Source organism: Hordeum vulgare, chromosome 1H (genome assembly GCF_904849725.1).
Source record: "Hordeum vulgare subsp. vulgare chromosome 1H, MorexV3_pseudomolecules_assembly, whole genome shotgun sequence".
NCBI classification, from domain to species: domain Eukaryota; kingdom Viridiplantae; phylum Streptophyta; class Magnoliopsida; order Poales; family Poaceae; genus Hordeum; species Hordeum vulgare.
Genome location: NC_058518.1, coordinates 391,795,956 through 391,810,732, shown reverse-complemented (window position 1 = coordinate 391,810,732; position 14,777 = coordinate 391,795,956).

Genomic DNA, 14,777 nt, shown 5'->3' with positions numbered 1-14,777 from the left:
TTTCTGGATTATATTAAAAATAATGGGCAAAAGAACTACCGGAGGGGGGCACCAGGGCCCCACAAGCCCCCACTCCGCCACCACCCCCTGGTGGCGGTGGGCAAGCTTGTGGGCTGCCTGAAGGCCCACTAGCCCCCCTCTTTTGCTATATGAAGCGTCCTCGTCCAGAAAAAATCAAGAGGGAGCTATTCCGTGGTTTCGTCGCCGCCACGAGGCGGAACTTGAGCAGATCCAATCTAGAGCTTCGACAGGACGATCCTGCCAGGGAAACTTCCCTCCCGGAGGGGGAAATCGTCGCCATCGTCATCACCAACACTCCTCTCGTCGGAGGGGAGGCATCTTCATCAACATCTTCATCAGCATCATCTCCTCTCCAATCCCTAGTTCATCTCTTGTAACCAATCTTCGTCTCGCAACTCCGATTGGTACTTGTAAGGTTGCTAGTAGTGTTGATTACTCTTTGTAGTTGATGCTAGTTGGATTACTTGGTGGTCGAGTTTATGTTCAGATCCTTGATGCTATTCATTACACCTCTGGTCATGATTATGATTATGTCTTGTGAGTAGTTACTTTTGTTCCTGAGGACATGGGATAAGTCATGTTAATAATAGTCATGTGAATTTGATACTCGTTCGGTATTATGATATGATGTATGTTGTCTTTTCCTCTAGTGGTGTTATGTGAACGTCGACTACATAACACTTCACCATACTTGGGCCTAGAGGAAGGCATTGGGAAGTAGTAAGTAGATGATGGGTTGCTGGAGTGACAGAAGCTTAAACCCCAGTCTATGCGTTGCTTCGTGAGGGGCTGATTTGGATCCACTAGTTTAATGCTATGGTTAGACTTTGTCTTAATTCTTCTTTTGTAGTTGCGGATGCTTGCGAGAGAGGTTAATCATAAGTGGGACGGTTGTTCAAGTAAGGGCAGTACCCAAGCGCCGGTCCACCCACATATCAAACTATCAAAGTAACGAACGCGAATCATATGAACATGATGAAACTAGCATGACAGAAATTCCCGTGTGTCCTCGGGAGCGTTTTTCCTCCTATAAGACTTTGTTCAGGCTTGTCCCTTGCTAGAAAAGGGATTGGGCCACTTGCTGCACCGTTGCTACCAGTTGTTACTTGTTACTCTTTGCTCGCTACGTTTCACCTCGCTACACAATCACTTGTTACCGCTACTTTCAGTGCTTGCAGTTATTACCTTGCTGAAATCCATTTATCAGAGCCTTCTGCTCCTCGTTGGGTTTGACACTCTTACTTATCGAAAGGACTATGATTGATCCCCTATACTTGTGGGTCATCAGCTACCTCAAAAGCCGTCCGTTGTGGGACAAAGCTGAGAATGACCTGATTGCTAAAGGGGTCCAACCATAGACATTGAACTGGCCCGATAGTTCAAGGATTTGGTCTTCGGGGTTGGGGGTACTTTGGACCCTGAAACAGGGAAGTGTCGTTGGATGGACGAGCAACTTGCAACACCCATCAACAAGCTTTAGAAGTGTATCACCGCAGTGCAGGAAGGGACGTTCGTTCCCGATAGAGAGAAGGACGAGTTGACTGAGGCCCTAGGGAATGCTGACCACCCTGGACGAACACGAGGCACACCAGGCTCTGTCTCGTGGAAGGTTGGGTTTCCCGATGCAGCCGGTTATAGAAGCCGAGAGTGAAAGAGGAAAGCGGAGCTGAGCGACATACAGAAGATCAATGCAAGACTACGAATTCTAGAGGAACTTGAGAGCCAGCGAGCTGCCGACCAACCATCTGAGCAGCACGAAACTACCCTAGAAGTTACCCCGCCATCTCAGCGGATAAGCAGCATGGTTTCCACAGAGCTCGTTCAGCCTAACTTCACGGCTCCTATCTACCCCGTGGATACTATCACGGAGTCTCAACCTTGCGATCTTTTGACGAAATGTCGGAACCTCACTTTCAAGACTGCTATCAGCTTTGCTGCACCTCCTGAACCCAACGGAACATTTCACTGCCTTCTGATTCCATGTGGCTTTGCTATTGTGATGGTGGATGAAGTAAAGAATGGATTTGAGCAGCTCGAGCTTGAACACCCTGCAGGTGAAGGGGAGAATAAGATGGTTCATGATGTGAGGAGTGCATGTCTATGGCCGAAGGAGTACATCAAGCTTCCAAACTGGACGCCTCCTCCTCCTCCTCCGGCGAGTGATCAGGGCCCTCCTCATCCTCCTCTAGCGAGTGATCAGGGCACTCCTCATCCTCCTCCAGCGAGTGAGCAGGGCACTTCGGATCCTCCGATGCGTGAGGGCACTCCGCCTCCTTCTTCGGCTCCTCCTCCGGCGCGTGAGGGCACTCGACCTCCTTCTTCGACTCCTCCTTCGACGCGTCGGAGCATTCTGCCTCCTTCTTCGGCTCCTCCTCCGGCGCATCGGAGCACTCCGCCTCCTTCTTCGGCTCATCCTCCAACGCGTCGAAGCAGTCCTCCTCCTTCGGCTCCTCCTCAGGCGTGTCATAGCAGTTCTCCTCCTTCAGCTCCTCCTCACGCGCGTCCGAGCAGTCCTCCTCCTTCGGCTCCTCCTCAGGCGCATCGGAGCAGTCCGCCTCCTCCACAGCGGCGGAAGACAGACGTCGTTGCCGCTGCACTGAAAATTACACAAGTAAGAAAGATGTCGCCTCCTCCTCCTTCTCTCAAGCGAAAGACAGACTCCGTCGCAGCTCTGGCGGCTAGCAGTGATGCAATGTTAGCAAAATGAAGAAGTGGGAAATCAATTCCCCAGCTCGGCCAACATAAGAAGCAATCATGCCCCCCGCTCAAGCTGTCTAGCGATATATTCGTCGCTAATGATTCGAGGTTGCTGCCCGGTACCAATCCTGGTGATTACATGAAGCATTTAGTAATTTTTGAGATAGCTGAGGTATCAGATAAAGAAACATATGAATACGTGCTCGGGAAGCCTCTCGTCAAACCTGGTCATCCCCCTCTAACACCGAGGATGCACGAATTGCATGAGTGGTACATGAACATCTTCAGGGACAATAGGAAAGACGCTATCTATATGAGAGTGAAAAAAGATCACGATTTCATTGGAACTTCAGTGTTGCTTGTTCAATTTGAGGAGTTATTTCAGTTATACAATCAACTGGCCCTCGACAAACAACTCCTGACTTCCTACTATTTGTAAGTATTACTTTTATAGTTAAGTCTCTAGCTCAGCTCGTTCATCGCATGTATATATAATTATCCTCACTATATATATTATGCAGATTGAAGATCGTCGAATTAAAAAAAGCAGGAATCTTCGATGTTGGGTTCATTAGCCCAGAAGTCGTAAATGTATTGTCGGTACAAAATGAAACCAAAGAGATCGAGGTTAGCTTGCTAAACTCGTTGCTTGCAAATCAAAACAAAAGGGAAAACTCTTTCCTTACAACTTCAAGTGAGTGTTGTTGTCTTCTCTGTATACTCGGTTTCACTTACTCGAGGTTAAGTAAATGTAATTGATGAGTTATATATGCATGCGCAGTTACCACTTTATTTTGCTATCCATTAAGCTTGACGGGGCAAAAGTAATTGTCTTAGACTCGAGACGTAAAGATCCCGAGGATTATGCGGACATGATTGCAATGCTCAAGAAGAAAGTTCAGTCAATACCGGGACCATACTGGCATGCAACTTTCGTTAATTTCCTGATATCAAGTAATCATTTTCTTTGCCTCGCAGGGTTTGGAAGAAGTTCACCTCAAGGTCTCCCGGTCTAAACAAAGAGTTGCAATTTACGCACACCCCCCCCCCCCGGTAAGTAGTACTAGCTAGTTCCGTGCATCTCTAATTGATTCAAATTTTCATCAATATATCATTATCATGTTTGCTTATCAGTTTTATTGAACTCTATTCTCGTAAAGTGCTTGTACCAGGTAGCTGGGACTGAAAAATGTGCATACTACGTATGTGAGTTCATTCGCCTCTCGACCTCTGGGCGGGGCATCTCTCACAAACAATTTGAAATACGTAAATAATATTCACAATTTTATTTTATATATAACCATCAATTGTGTTGAGTTTTATTCATATATATGCATGTATTGACCCCCTTCTTTAAATTAGATCTGGAAGAAGCGGGATGAACCCCTATCAGATGATGGCATACGAGCAATTCAAGAGGAATTGGCAAGATTCTTTCTTGACCACGTCATACCTAAACACGGAGAATACCATGTGAGCTATTTGTGATTGGATCTTAGGTAGATGATGTCAAGCATTCTAAAAGATGTTATATTGTAAAAGATGTTAAGGATTGTAAATAGTTTACTTCATTTTCTTATTAGCTAGCGTCATGTTCTCTCCATATGTATAGTAGCTAGCGTCGACCAAGCACGAACAAAGAGACGACACTTCTCTCTATTAGCTAGCTATCACAATATTAAACCACTAAATTAACCCTCCAACCCCCCCCCCCCCCCGGTTCAAAAAAAAAGCAAAAATCTCAGCTCTGGCCAGATGCTGACGCGTGGATGCCATGTTGTCCCGGCTGGTGTGACCAACCAGGACTAAAGGCCCTCCTGCCCGGGCTCCCCACAGCGGCCACATGCAGACCCTTTGGTCCCGGTTCATAAGCAAACCGGGACTGAAGGTTTTGGGTTTTAGTACCAAAACTTTAGTCCTGGTTCCGGAATCGGGGCTAATGAGCCTCTGGAACCGGGACAAATGGGCCTTTTTCTACTAGTGTACAAGGGGCCCGCGAACATGTAGGGTGCGCCCTGCAGGCTTGTTGCCACCTCCTGTGGCGGTTGGCGGCCTCCCAAAGCTTCGTGGGTCCAAATTCTTCCATAAAAACACCAAAAATTTCATCGTGTTTGGACTCTGTTTATTGATTTTCTCCAAAAGTCAAAAACGCAAAAAGAGGAACTGTCACTTGGCACTGGGTTAATAGTTTAGTTCCCAAAAATTTATAAAATAGCATATTACTGCATATACAGTATGCAAAATTGATAATATAATAGCATGGAAGAAGAAAAATTATTGATACGTTGGAGATGTACCAAGGCACATATTTGTATTGTTAAAACTAAGGATAAAACGATGGGGATTAATCATATTGCTCGATTCTATTGTTCCTACATTATCTCATCATACTTTATGTATTACTCTATTTGTTAAGAACTTAATATCTAGAGAGGCAATCATAGAAGTGCTCTCGAAGTGGAGTAATAGTAGCAGATGTGGGCATGAGTCGGTCTACTTGTCACGGACGTAATTCCTATATACATGGTCATACAATGAATAACATCATAACTATGTGCTTCTCTATCAATTACCCAACAGTAATTATTTTACCCACCATGTGTTCTGTTCTTGAGAAATATGCCTCTAATGAAAACTATGGCCTCGGGTCTACACCACATATTTACTAGAACCCAATCCACCTTGTTGTAATTTATTTACTTTTAGTTTACTTTGAAAGTTATCTATCAACCACTATCACATTTGATCCTTGCAATTAACGAGTACATGGGGATTGACAACCCTCTTGCCTGCATTGTGTGTAGGTACCGTCGACGGTTTAGTGCATTATTTTCCTATTCGTTCAATAAACCTTGGTTATTAACTGAGGGAACACTTGTTGCTAATTTACTACATCATCCCGTTCTCTTCTGGGAAAATCACAACGCATCTAGAAAAGTAGCATTGCCCTGATAGGCTCAGGCAACAGATACGTCTTGAATGTATTGATAAATTATGGAGTATTCATGCCATGTTTTCCTATGTTTACAATACTTTTATATGGTTTTGATTAACTTTATATGACTTATTTAGAACTAACCCGAACTGACGTTGTTTTCAGCAGAATTACCATGGTATTGTTTTGTGTAGAAAATGGAAGTTCTCAGAATTGCCCAAAACCTTTTATAATTTTTTCTGGAGGAAATAAGCAATATTGGAGCAAAGAACCATCGGAGGGGATCCACCTATGGGGATCTATGAATAGGGGTTGATTGCACGTTTTCATACTATGTTCTTCGATAGAAATCTTGGGGTGCTCCTTGAAATTCTTTGTTGGATTGAATATGATAGATCTGAAATGGTTTGATGCATGTTGCATAATTTCACCATTGATACTTGAGGTGACATTGGAGTATCTAGGTGACATTAGGGTTGATTGATATGTATCATGGGTGTTATTCTAGTACGAACTCTAGGGATGTTTGTGACACTTATAGGAATAGCTCAAAAGATTGATCAAAAAGAATAACTTTGAGGTGGTTCTACTACCTACACCAATTTAATCTTATTGTTCTCTGCTATATAGGAACTTTGGAGTGATTCTTTGTTGCACATTGAGGGATGATGATATGATTCTATTATGCTAACATTGTTGAGAGATTGCACTAGTGCAAGTATGAACCCTAGGCCTTATTACCAAGCATTTAAACAACATTTTTCTCGCTGTTTACACTTGCTACCTTGCTGTTTTTATATTTTCATATTACAAAAACCTATATCTACTATACATACTACACTTGTATCACCATCTCTTCGCCGAACTAGTCCACATATACAATTTAACATTGTATTGGGTGTGTTGGGGACACAAGACACTTTTTTGTATTTGATTGCAGGATTATTTGAGAGAGACCATCTTAATCATACACCTCCCATGGATTGATAAACCCTAGGTCATCCACTTGAGGGAAAATTTGTACTATCCTATAAAACTCTACGTTTAGAGGCTCAACATAGTCTACAAGAATAAAGTTGTGTAGTAGACATCAAGATCTTTTCTAGCGTCGTTGCCAGGGAGGTGAGCGCTTGAAGATATATCTTTAGATCTTGCAATTGAATCTTTTAGTTTCTTGTTTTTCACTAGTTTGTTTTTTTTAAAGAAAACTACAAAAAAAGGAGATTAGGTTGCCTCATTTGCTTCATCTCGATAATGTCTTTTTTGAAGATGATGGTTCGGGAAGTTGTGCTCAATTGCTAGAGGAAGAATTTATGAAAATGCTTAATGTGAAATCCTTGAATGATAAGCATGATATAAATATTGTTGATATGAATTCTATGAATATCCATGATGCTAATGATTTGCAATGCCACGAGCTGGGGTGCTATGTTTGATGAAGATGCTATTTTTAGTCTCCCAAGTTTTGATGAGCAAATTTATTATGATGAAATCATGCCTATGATCTATGATGATTATTGTGATGAAATTTATGCCATAATTAATAAGGATAGTTGTGAAACTTGTCATCATGATTTTAATTTTCAGTTATATTATGCCACTCAAGTATCACATGATAGTTATTTTGTTGAGTTTGCTCCCAGTATTATGAATGAGAAGAAATTTGACTATGGGGAGAGTAATAGATTTTCTATGCTTCTGCATCATGGAAAGAATGCTTTATGTGATAGTTATATTGTTGAATTCCTTCATGATGATATTGAAAATTATTATGAGGGAGGAACATATGCTTGTAGGAATTGCAATAATATCAAGTTTCCTCCCTATGTGTTCAAGTTTTGAAGTTATGCTTGTTTTGCCTTCCTATGATAGTCGATTATTGCTCCCATAAATTGTTTGCTCACAAAATCTCTATGCATAGGAAATGGGTTAGACTTAAATGTGCTTGCCATATGATTCATGATGCTCCCTTGCATGTTTCAAATACTATTCTTTTGTGAGCATCATTGAAATCATCATGCCGAGCTAAAACACATTAAAGAACAACGCTTGTGTTAACATAATTAAGCTATTGTGGTAGTCATGTTTTATAGCTATTATTTCAATAAAGTGCCAAGTAAAGCCTTTGGGATAGTGTGGACACTTGTTTGTTTGATTATGTGCAAAAACAGAAAAACTTTTGCGTCTAGTATGTGAATTATGTGATTTTGCTGGAGAGAAGAAAAAATCTGAAATTTGTAAATAAAATTTCCATGCAAATTCTATGTGTTTTCCTAACTTTTCAGAATTTTTAGAGTCAGGGAAGTATGGTGTCCATTCAGATCTTCAGAGACTATTCTGTTTTTGATACATTCTGTTTTGCATGGATAGTTTCCTTATTAAAATGCTTCCATAGCTTATATTTGGTGATATAAATTATGGAAATGATATAATATAATAGGTATCATGTGATAACAGTTATGAATCATGTCATGACAGTACTAAATGAATGACCTATCTTTATTACACTAACCCATCTCACGAAGTTTTGTTAAGTTTTGTGTGATTGAAGTTTTCAAGTTTTGGGTGTCATACCGATAAGGGGTGAATAAGCAGCAGCAAGAACCTAAGATTGGGGATTCCCAAGGCACCCCCAAGATTGTCGTGGTATTTCTGCGGCAGATGCGAGGGGGTGGCTTAGATCGTGGTTTGGTGCCGACAGACGACGTCGGCGCCCGTCGGCCCCAAACCACGATCTAAGCCACCCCTTGGCATGTGCCACAGAAATACCACGACAGTTGGTGCCCACCATGGGGCCGGCAACAACACCTTCCGGTGCAACGTTCTGGGTGGGACCCTTCACCCCTTCTGGCGAGCGTGTGGCGCATGGCTTGGTCGTGCGCTACGGCGCGCTCGACTGCGTCAACGACAACGCCCGCCGTCTCGAGGACATGGACTTACCCATTGGCGGTTCCATCGTCCCCTTCGGCTTGCACCACGTCTATGTTGTGGTCGTTCCCGACGAGTACCCCGCCGAGGTGCTCAGCTGCGATGAACTGTCACCGTCTGACGATGCTGACCTTTCCACAAACCTTGGCAACCTCTTCACCCGCGTAGAGGTAATGACCGCCATCTCGTTGGGCGGTGCATCAGCGTATCGAACCCCGCTTCACGCCGCAGTGGACATATTGCATGCGCCATCCCGGTTGTGGCTGCAAGCGCGGAGCTGGACGGCGACCTTCAGCACCTGCTCATGGAGGTGGAACCGCTCGAGGCTACCTAGTGCGAGTTCGGGGCCACTCGGCGCGAGTTCAATACGTCCCACGGCCTCACACCGGCTGCCCCGGGGCCTAGCTGGCTAGGGAAAGTGTGGTGCCACAGCGGCGCTATCGTCCAGGAGTTGGCCGGCAACCGCCCCGTCTACGACACCCCCGTCAAGAACATGCGAGCTGCGTAAGCCGCCCTCAGCGAGCTAGGAGGGGTCGAGGGACCGGCCCACGAGGCATAGCAGGAGCGCATCCTCGTTCTCGTGGAGGCTACCAATGCGTAGCAGGAGCGACTGGCCTAGTCGTTCCGCGACCCGGCTAGTTCTTGCTCCAGGACAAATGACGACCCCGTCAAACCTCGCTAGCCCGCGACCAGATGGTGAGACACACAACAGGCATCTTGGCATGTCGATGCAAACTATTGCCTCGACAACCGGCACACGTGCACCCGCGGTCAGCAAGCCCGTAGCCCGTCGGTTGTCAACAGTCGTGCAAAAGAACCGGCTAGCCGGGGCAACCGCCATCTGGGACAAAGTAGACATCATGGAGATCGTGACCGGGTGGCCGAGATTCCACCGCCTCGCCGCCCGGTGTCGAAGTGCGTCGGCCCGCGTCAGCTGGACGACGAGGACGCCCGCTTCCATCTGGAGCGCCTCGCCGAATCTCAGGACACCGAGGACTAGAGCACCGCCGGCCCGCCCTGCTTCGGGTCGCGCATCCTGGAGGAACCATTCCCCAGGGGCTTCACCTTGGTGCACGACACCCCCAAGTACAACGGCTCGACCAAGCCAGAGGATTGTTTGACTGACTATACCATTGTCGTCAGCATCGCCGGCGGCAACAAGCGTGTGGTGGTACGCTACGTGCACGTCATGTTGCTCGGCTCGGCACGGACCTGTCATAACAGCCTGCTGGCTGGCATCATCAATGGCTGGCTGGACTTCCAAGAGGCATTTGTGTGCAACTTCACCGGCACTTACAAGCGCCCTGGTCAGCCCCGCCAGCTCACCTTGTGCGTACAGGGTCCGACCAAGCTCCTCCGCAACTACCTCAAGCGGTGGACTAAGCTCCGCAACTCCTTCAAGGGCGTACATGAAGTGTTGGCGATCCAATACTTCATTGACGGCTGCCGAGATGGCACCCTCGTCAAGCACAAGCTCATGAGTGGGGAACTTGTGACGCTGGTCAGCTGATGGCCGTCATCGATGAGTATACCGTGGCCGAGTCTTCTATGAAGGTCCCTGTGCTCGTCGATGCAGCCGGCAAGCCAACCGTGGACAAACCGACGGCCGCCCTGGGAGCCGGCCAATCCCACATGGATCAAGGCAAGTGCAAAATGGACCAGTCGGGCGCCCTTTAGGGCAACCGGCATGTCGCCGCCGCCAAGGATAGCAGGATGGATGACGTCTTGGGATCCAGCCGACGTCGGCACACCAACGAGGACAAGCAACCCTGGCAGGCCAAATACAACTTCGAGGCTATGCTCGATGGGTCGTGCAAGTTTGTCACGTCCAAGATGCGATCCTATCCTTATTTCTGCTCGACGGCCTCAATATGGATAGAAGCGCATCTCGTCATTTTGCAAGAATGGATATCGTTACAAGTACATGTACAGAATAGATGGGTATATGGGATTGGCTTACACTCGTCACAAGCTACAACATGTACAACACAATACAATAATATATTCAACCACCATGTTGAAGAGCAGGGTCCGACTATGGACGAAATAAATGATAAAAGAACAGCGTCCATCATTGTTATCTCGGGCTGTCGGCCTGGAACCCATCCTAGATCGATGAAGAAGAAGAAGAAGAAGAAGAAGAAGGAACTCCAAATAGAACAATCATCGCGCTCACGTCAAAGTATTGCTTTACCTGTACCTGCAACTGTTGTTGTAGTAATCCGTGAGCCACTCGGACTCAGCAATCTCATTTCCAAAGCTATCAAGACTAGCAAAGCTTAATGGGTGAGGAATGGTTAAGTGGTGAGGCTGCAACAAGCGACTAAGCATTTATTTTATTGGCTCACCTGTGAATATAAGAAATAGGAGGGGGATGATCTACGCATAAACTGACGAGAACTAGAATGATCAAGAGGTGATCCGGAACACCTACTTACGTCAAACATAACCCCGTCGTGTCCTCTTCCGGATACAGAACTCACGAGAAGAGACAATCACGGTTACGCACATAGTTGGCAGTTTTTAGTTAAGTTTACTTCAAGTTATATAGAACCGGATGTTAAACAAAGTTTCCAAGTTTGCCACATAACTGTGGTCACGGCTTTTTGAAACATTTAACCCTGCAGGGGTGCTCCAACTAGACCATCACAAACTACCACACGCTGCATCGGAAACCTCGACCGCGCAAAACCCGTGATCTCCTGGTGGAAAACCTCAACCTCGAGATAGCCCAAAGTATCCTCGGAATCCCTCACACAAGACGCTCGAGAAAGGTAAAACAAGTCCAGCAAGGCCGCCCAACGTGTTGACAGTCCCGATAGGAGCCGCGTATCTCGTTCTCAGGACACAATCAAATGAGCGCATGTACAGTGGCCTGATAAAAATCACCCGAGTTGCCCCGGGTTAGCCCCGCACACGACTTTGTTTAGGACCAGCACCATCAACACTGGCCCTCCCTGTATTATGTTGAATTATTCCTCGGGTAGCGCTAACTCCCTATGTGGCAATTAGTTATCAGTATTATTATGTTGGGCAAACATAGTACCAATGTTGGGCCTTGCCACACGAGTTTTATCCCAAAACGAAAGTCAAGGGGGTCCCCGTAACAACCCCAAGCATGTTAGGAGCGCTCATTTATGGAACATAACACCGGTTCACAAGTAACTAGGGCGACAAAGATGGAACAAAACACCGGGCTAGAAGGCCAAGCCTTCCACCATTTACCAAGTATATAGGTGCATTAAATTAATTAGCAATAATATGGTGATATAACAAGGAACACATGTTTTCACATGGAAGCAACTGCACCTGCAACTACCAATGCTATCAAAAGGTTGAGCAAGAGGTAACATAGCCAAACATTGGTTTGCTAGGTTGTGGCAAGGTTAGAGGCTTTTCATGGCAATGTTGGGAGGCTGACATTTAAGTGGTAGCCAGCGACACATAGCGAAAGAAACGAGACAACTAGCATGGCATTGATAGTAATGGTATCTAGGTAAATGGTCATCTTGCTTGTGATCCTGCTTGGGAGAAGAACGAATTTGTGAAGCAGACGAACCAACGTAGTCGAACGGATCCTCACACTCTGAAGCGGTTCGAAACTCTATCAAGAAAAACAATCTGTAACAACAATCAACGCACGATAACTCCACACATATTCATGACAATATGCACAATAAAATATGACACGTGTTCGGTTTAATTATGCAAGGAACAACATGGCAATTCAGAACAATCAAACACTACACATTAAGTGAAGCTCAATACGCAATGAGTTGCATATTGATGAAACTCTACATTTGAATTATTTAGTTCAATCCCGTTTAGATACACGACAATATTAAATGTTGTTAAACATGCCAAGATGTGAAGCATAAATAAACTACACTATCTAGGCATTTTAAATGAGGTCGGAAACAACTTATAGCATCTCCGAAATGACCCCACATGTTAATTTCGAAAATGTACGGATCTGAATTAAACGCATTTTATATTTGTTAAAAAGAAAAATTAAATGGAGCATGTGATTCTACACGTCATTCTAGTCGATTTACATATATAGATCATTTGAAACAGAGCTACAGTATAAAAGATACAAGCAACACAAGATACTAAGCATGAATGCAAAATGCATGCAAATGATAGCCATAACATCTTAATCATGGATGCAACAAGATATTATGAGGCTATATGATATTCTAAGCAAGTTTAAATGAGGCCGGAACAACAAATATCAATTCCGGAAAGTCCCCACATGTAATTTTTCATTTGCTACAGATCTTCCTAAACACAATTTTAAAGTTGTTAAACATCAAACTAAATGCCACCATGTTGTTCTACACATTTTTCTAGCCAATTTACATATATGAAACATTTTAATAGGAGCTACGGTTAATTAGCTATGAGATAAACCATTTCTAACATGGCATTTAATGCAAATTAAATAAAAACACCAAGTTAATCATTTTAAACATGTGTGAGAGTTGAATATTGTGAAAATACACATAATTCTAAGCACGTTTCATGTATACACCCTACAAATGCAGTTCTAAGAGTGTAGCAGCGGAATGTAAAACATGCAAGTGTAAAGTAAAGGAGTAAGGTAGGCAGATCAAACGCATGAGGTTGACACAACAATTTTTGGCATGGTTCCGATAGGTGGCGCTATCGTATGTCGATGTTAGTGTAGACTTCAACCCACGGAGGGTAACAACTGCGAGAGTCCACAGAGGACTCCACCCACAAGGGTCCATGAAGAAGCGACCTTGTCTATTCCACGACGGATTCCGTCCACACATGACTAGCCTCACTCACGGTAGATCTTCATGAAGTACGCGATCTCCTTGCCCTTATAAACATCTTGGTTCAACTCCACAACACGAAGTAGGAGGCTCCCAAGCGACACCTAACCAATCTAGGAGGCACCACCCTCCAGAAGGTAATAGATGCGGTAGAATGATGAACTCCTTGCTCTTGTGCTTCTAAAGATAGTCTCCTCAACACAAAATCACTCTCTCACAGAATAGGCATGGTAGGAGAGATTGATTTGGTGGAAAGCAACTTGGGGAGGCTAGAGATCAAGTTTCAAATGATTTGAATGGAATATCTTGGTGTCAACACATGAGTTCTGAGTGCTTCTCCCACGAATGAAAGGTGGGTGAAGGGATATATATATATAGGCAGCACACAAAATCCAATCATTACACCTAAAGTGGCAAACTCAGTGACACCAAAGTCATAAACTCGGTGGTACCGACTTTCACTAAAGGCAGCAACTTTTGAATCTCGATGGAACCGATATAAGAAACTCGGTGGCACCGAAAAGGTGGCTAATGGTGAGATGACACAACTCGGTGACACCGATACTCAAACTCAAAAATTCTGATTTTGTGTACCGGGGTAACAGAAATTTCGTCACCCAAACTCGGTAGCACCGACATGGTTTCGGTTGCACAGATTTGGTGGGAATGGTTAGGGTTCTGTGTGAGATCAAACTCGTTGATGCCGAAATGGGAAAGTTGGTGGCATCGATTTTGAATGTGTGGTATTGGACAGAATGGTTATGTGGGAAAAATGATTGAGTATTTTGGTGGCTAACTTTGAGCACTTGAGCAACCAGTTCATTTTAATACCTCACCCCCTTTTAATATTATTGGCTTTTCGATAGACTCAAAAGTGATTTCTCACAAATATAAAATGAAGAGTCTTCTAGCTTGAAGCTTGAGCCAATCTTATTCCTTTCTTGCACCAAGTGGCATCTCCACATAAGCCTTTAGTCAAAGCATTTTTTGAACTTTTCAGAAATATACTTGGATAAACATATTAGTCCAATGATGCATATGTTGTAATTAATTATCAAAACCACCGTAAGGAGCAATTTTGCTTTCACTACTCTTATTAGAAATGCGTTGCTACCATTTGGATGCTTGCATACGGAGTTACCGGTAATCTCATTGATGAGTGAGTCCACCTGCCTTGAGTCCATGTAAGGTTCCGCAAGGCTGTCATGGCTGTGTTTGGGTCGGAGTACTTCAAAGAACCAATTGTTGCTGATATAGCACGATTGATGGCGAAGAATGCCGGCAGGGGGTTCCCCGAGATGCTTGGTCGCATAGATTGTGTGCAGTCGAAGTGGAAAAACTGCCCTTCTACTTGGCAGGCGCAGTATAAGGCTCCGTTTGGATTATCGTTTGGA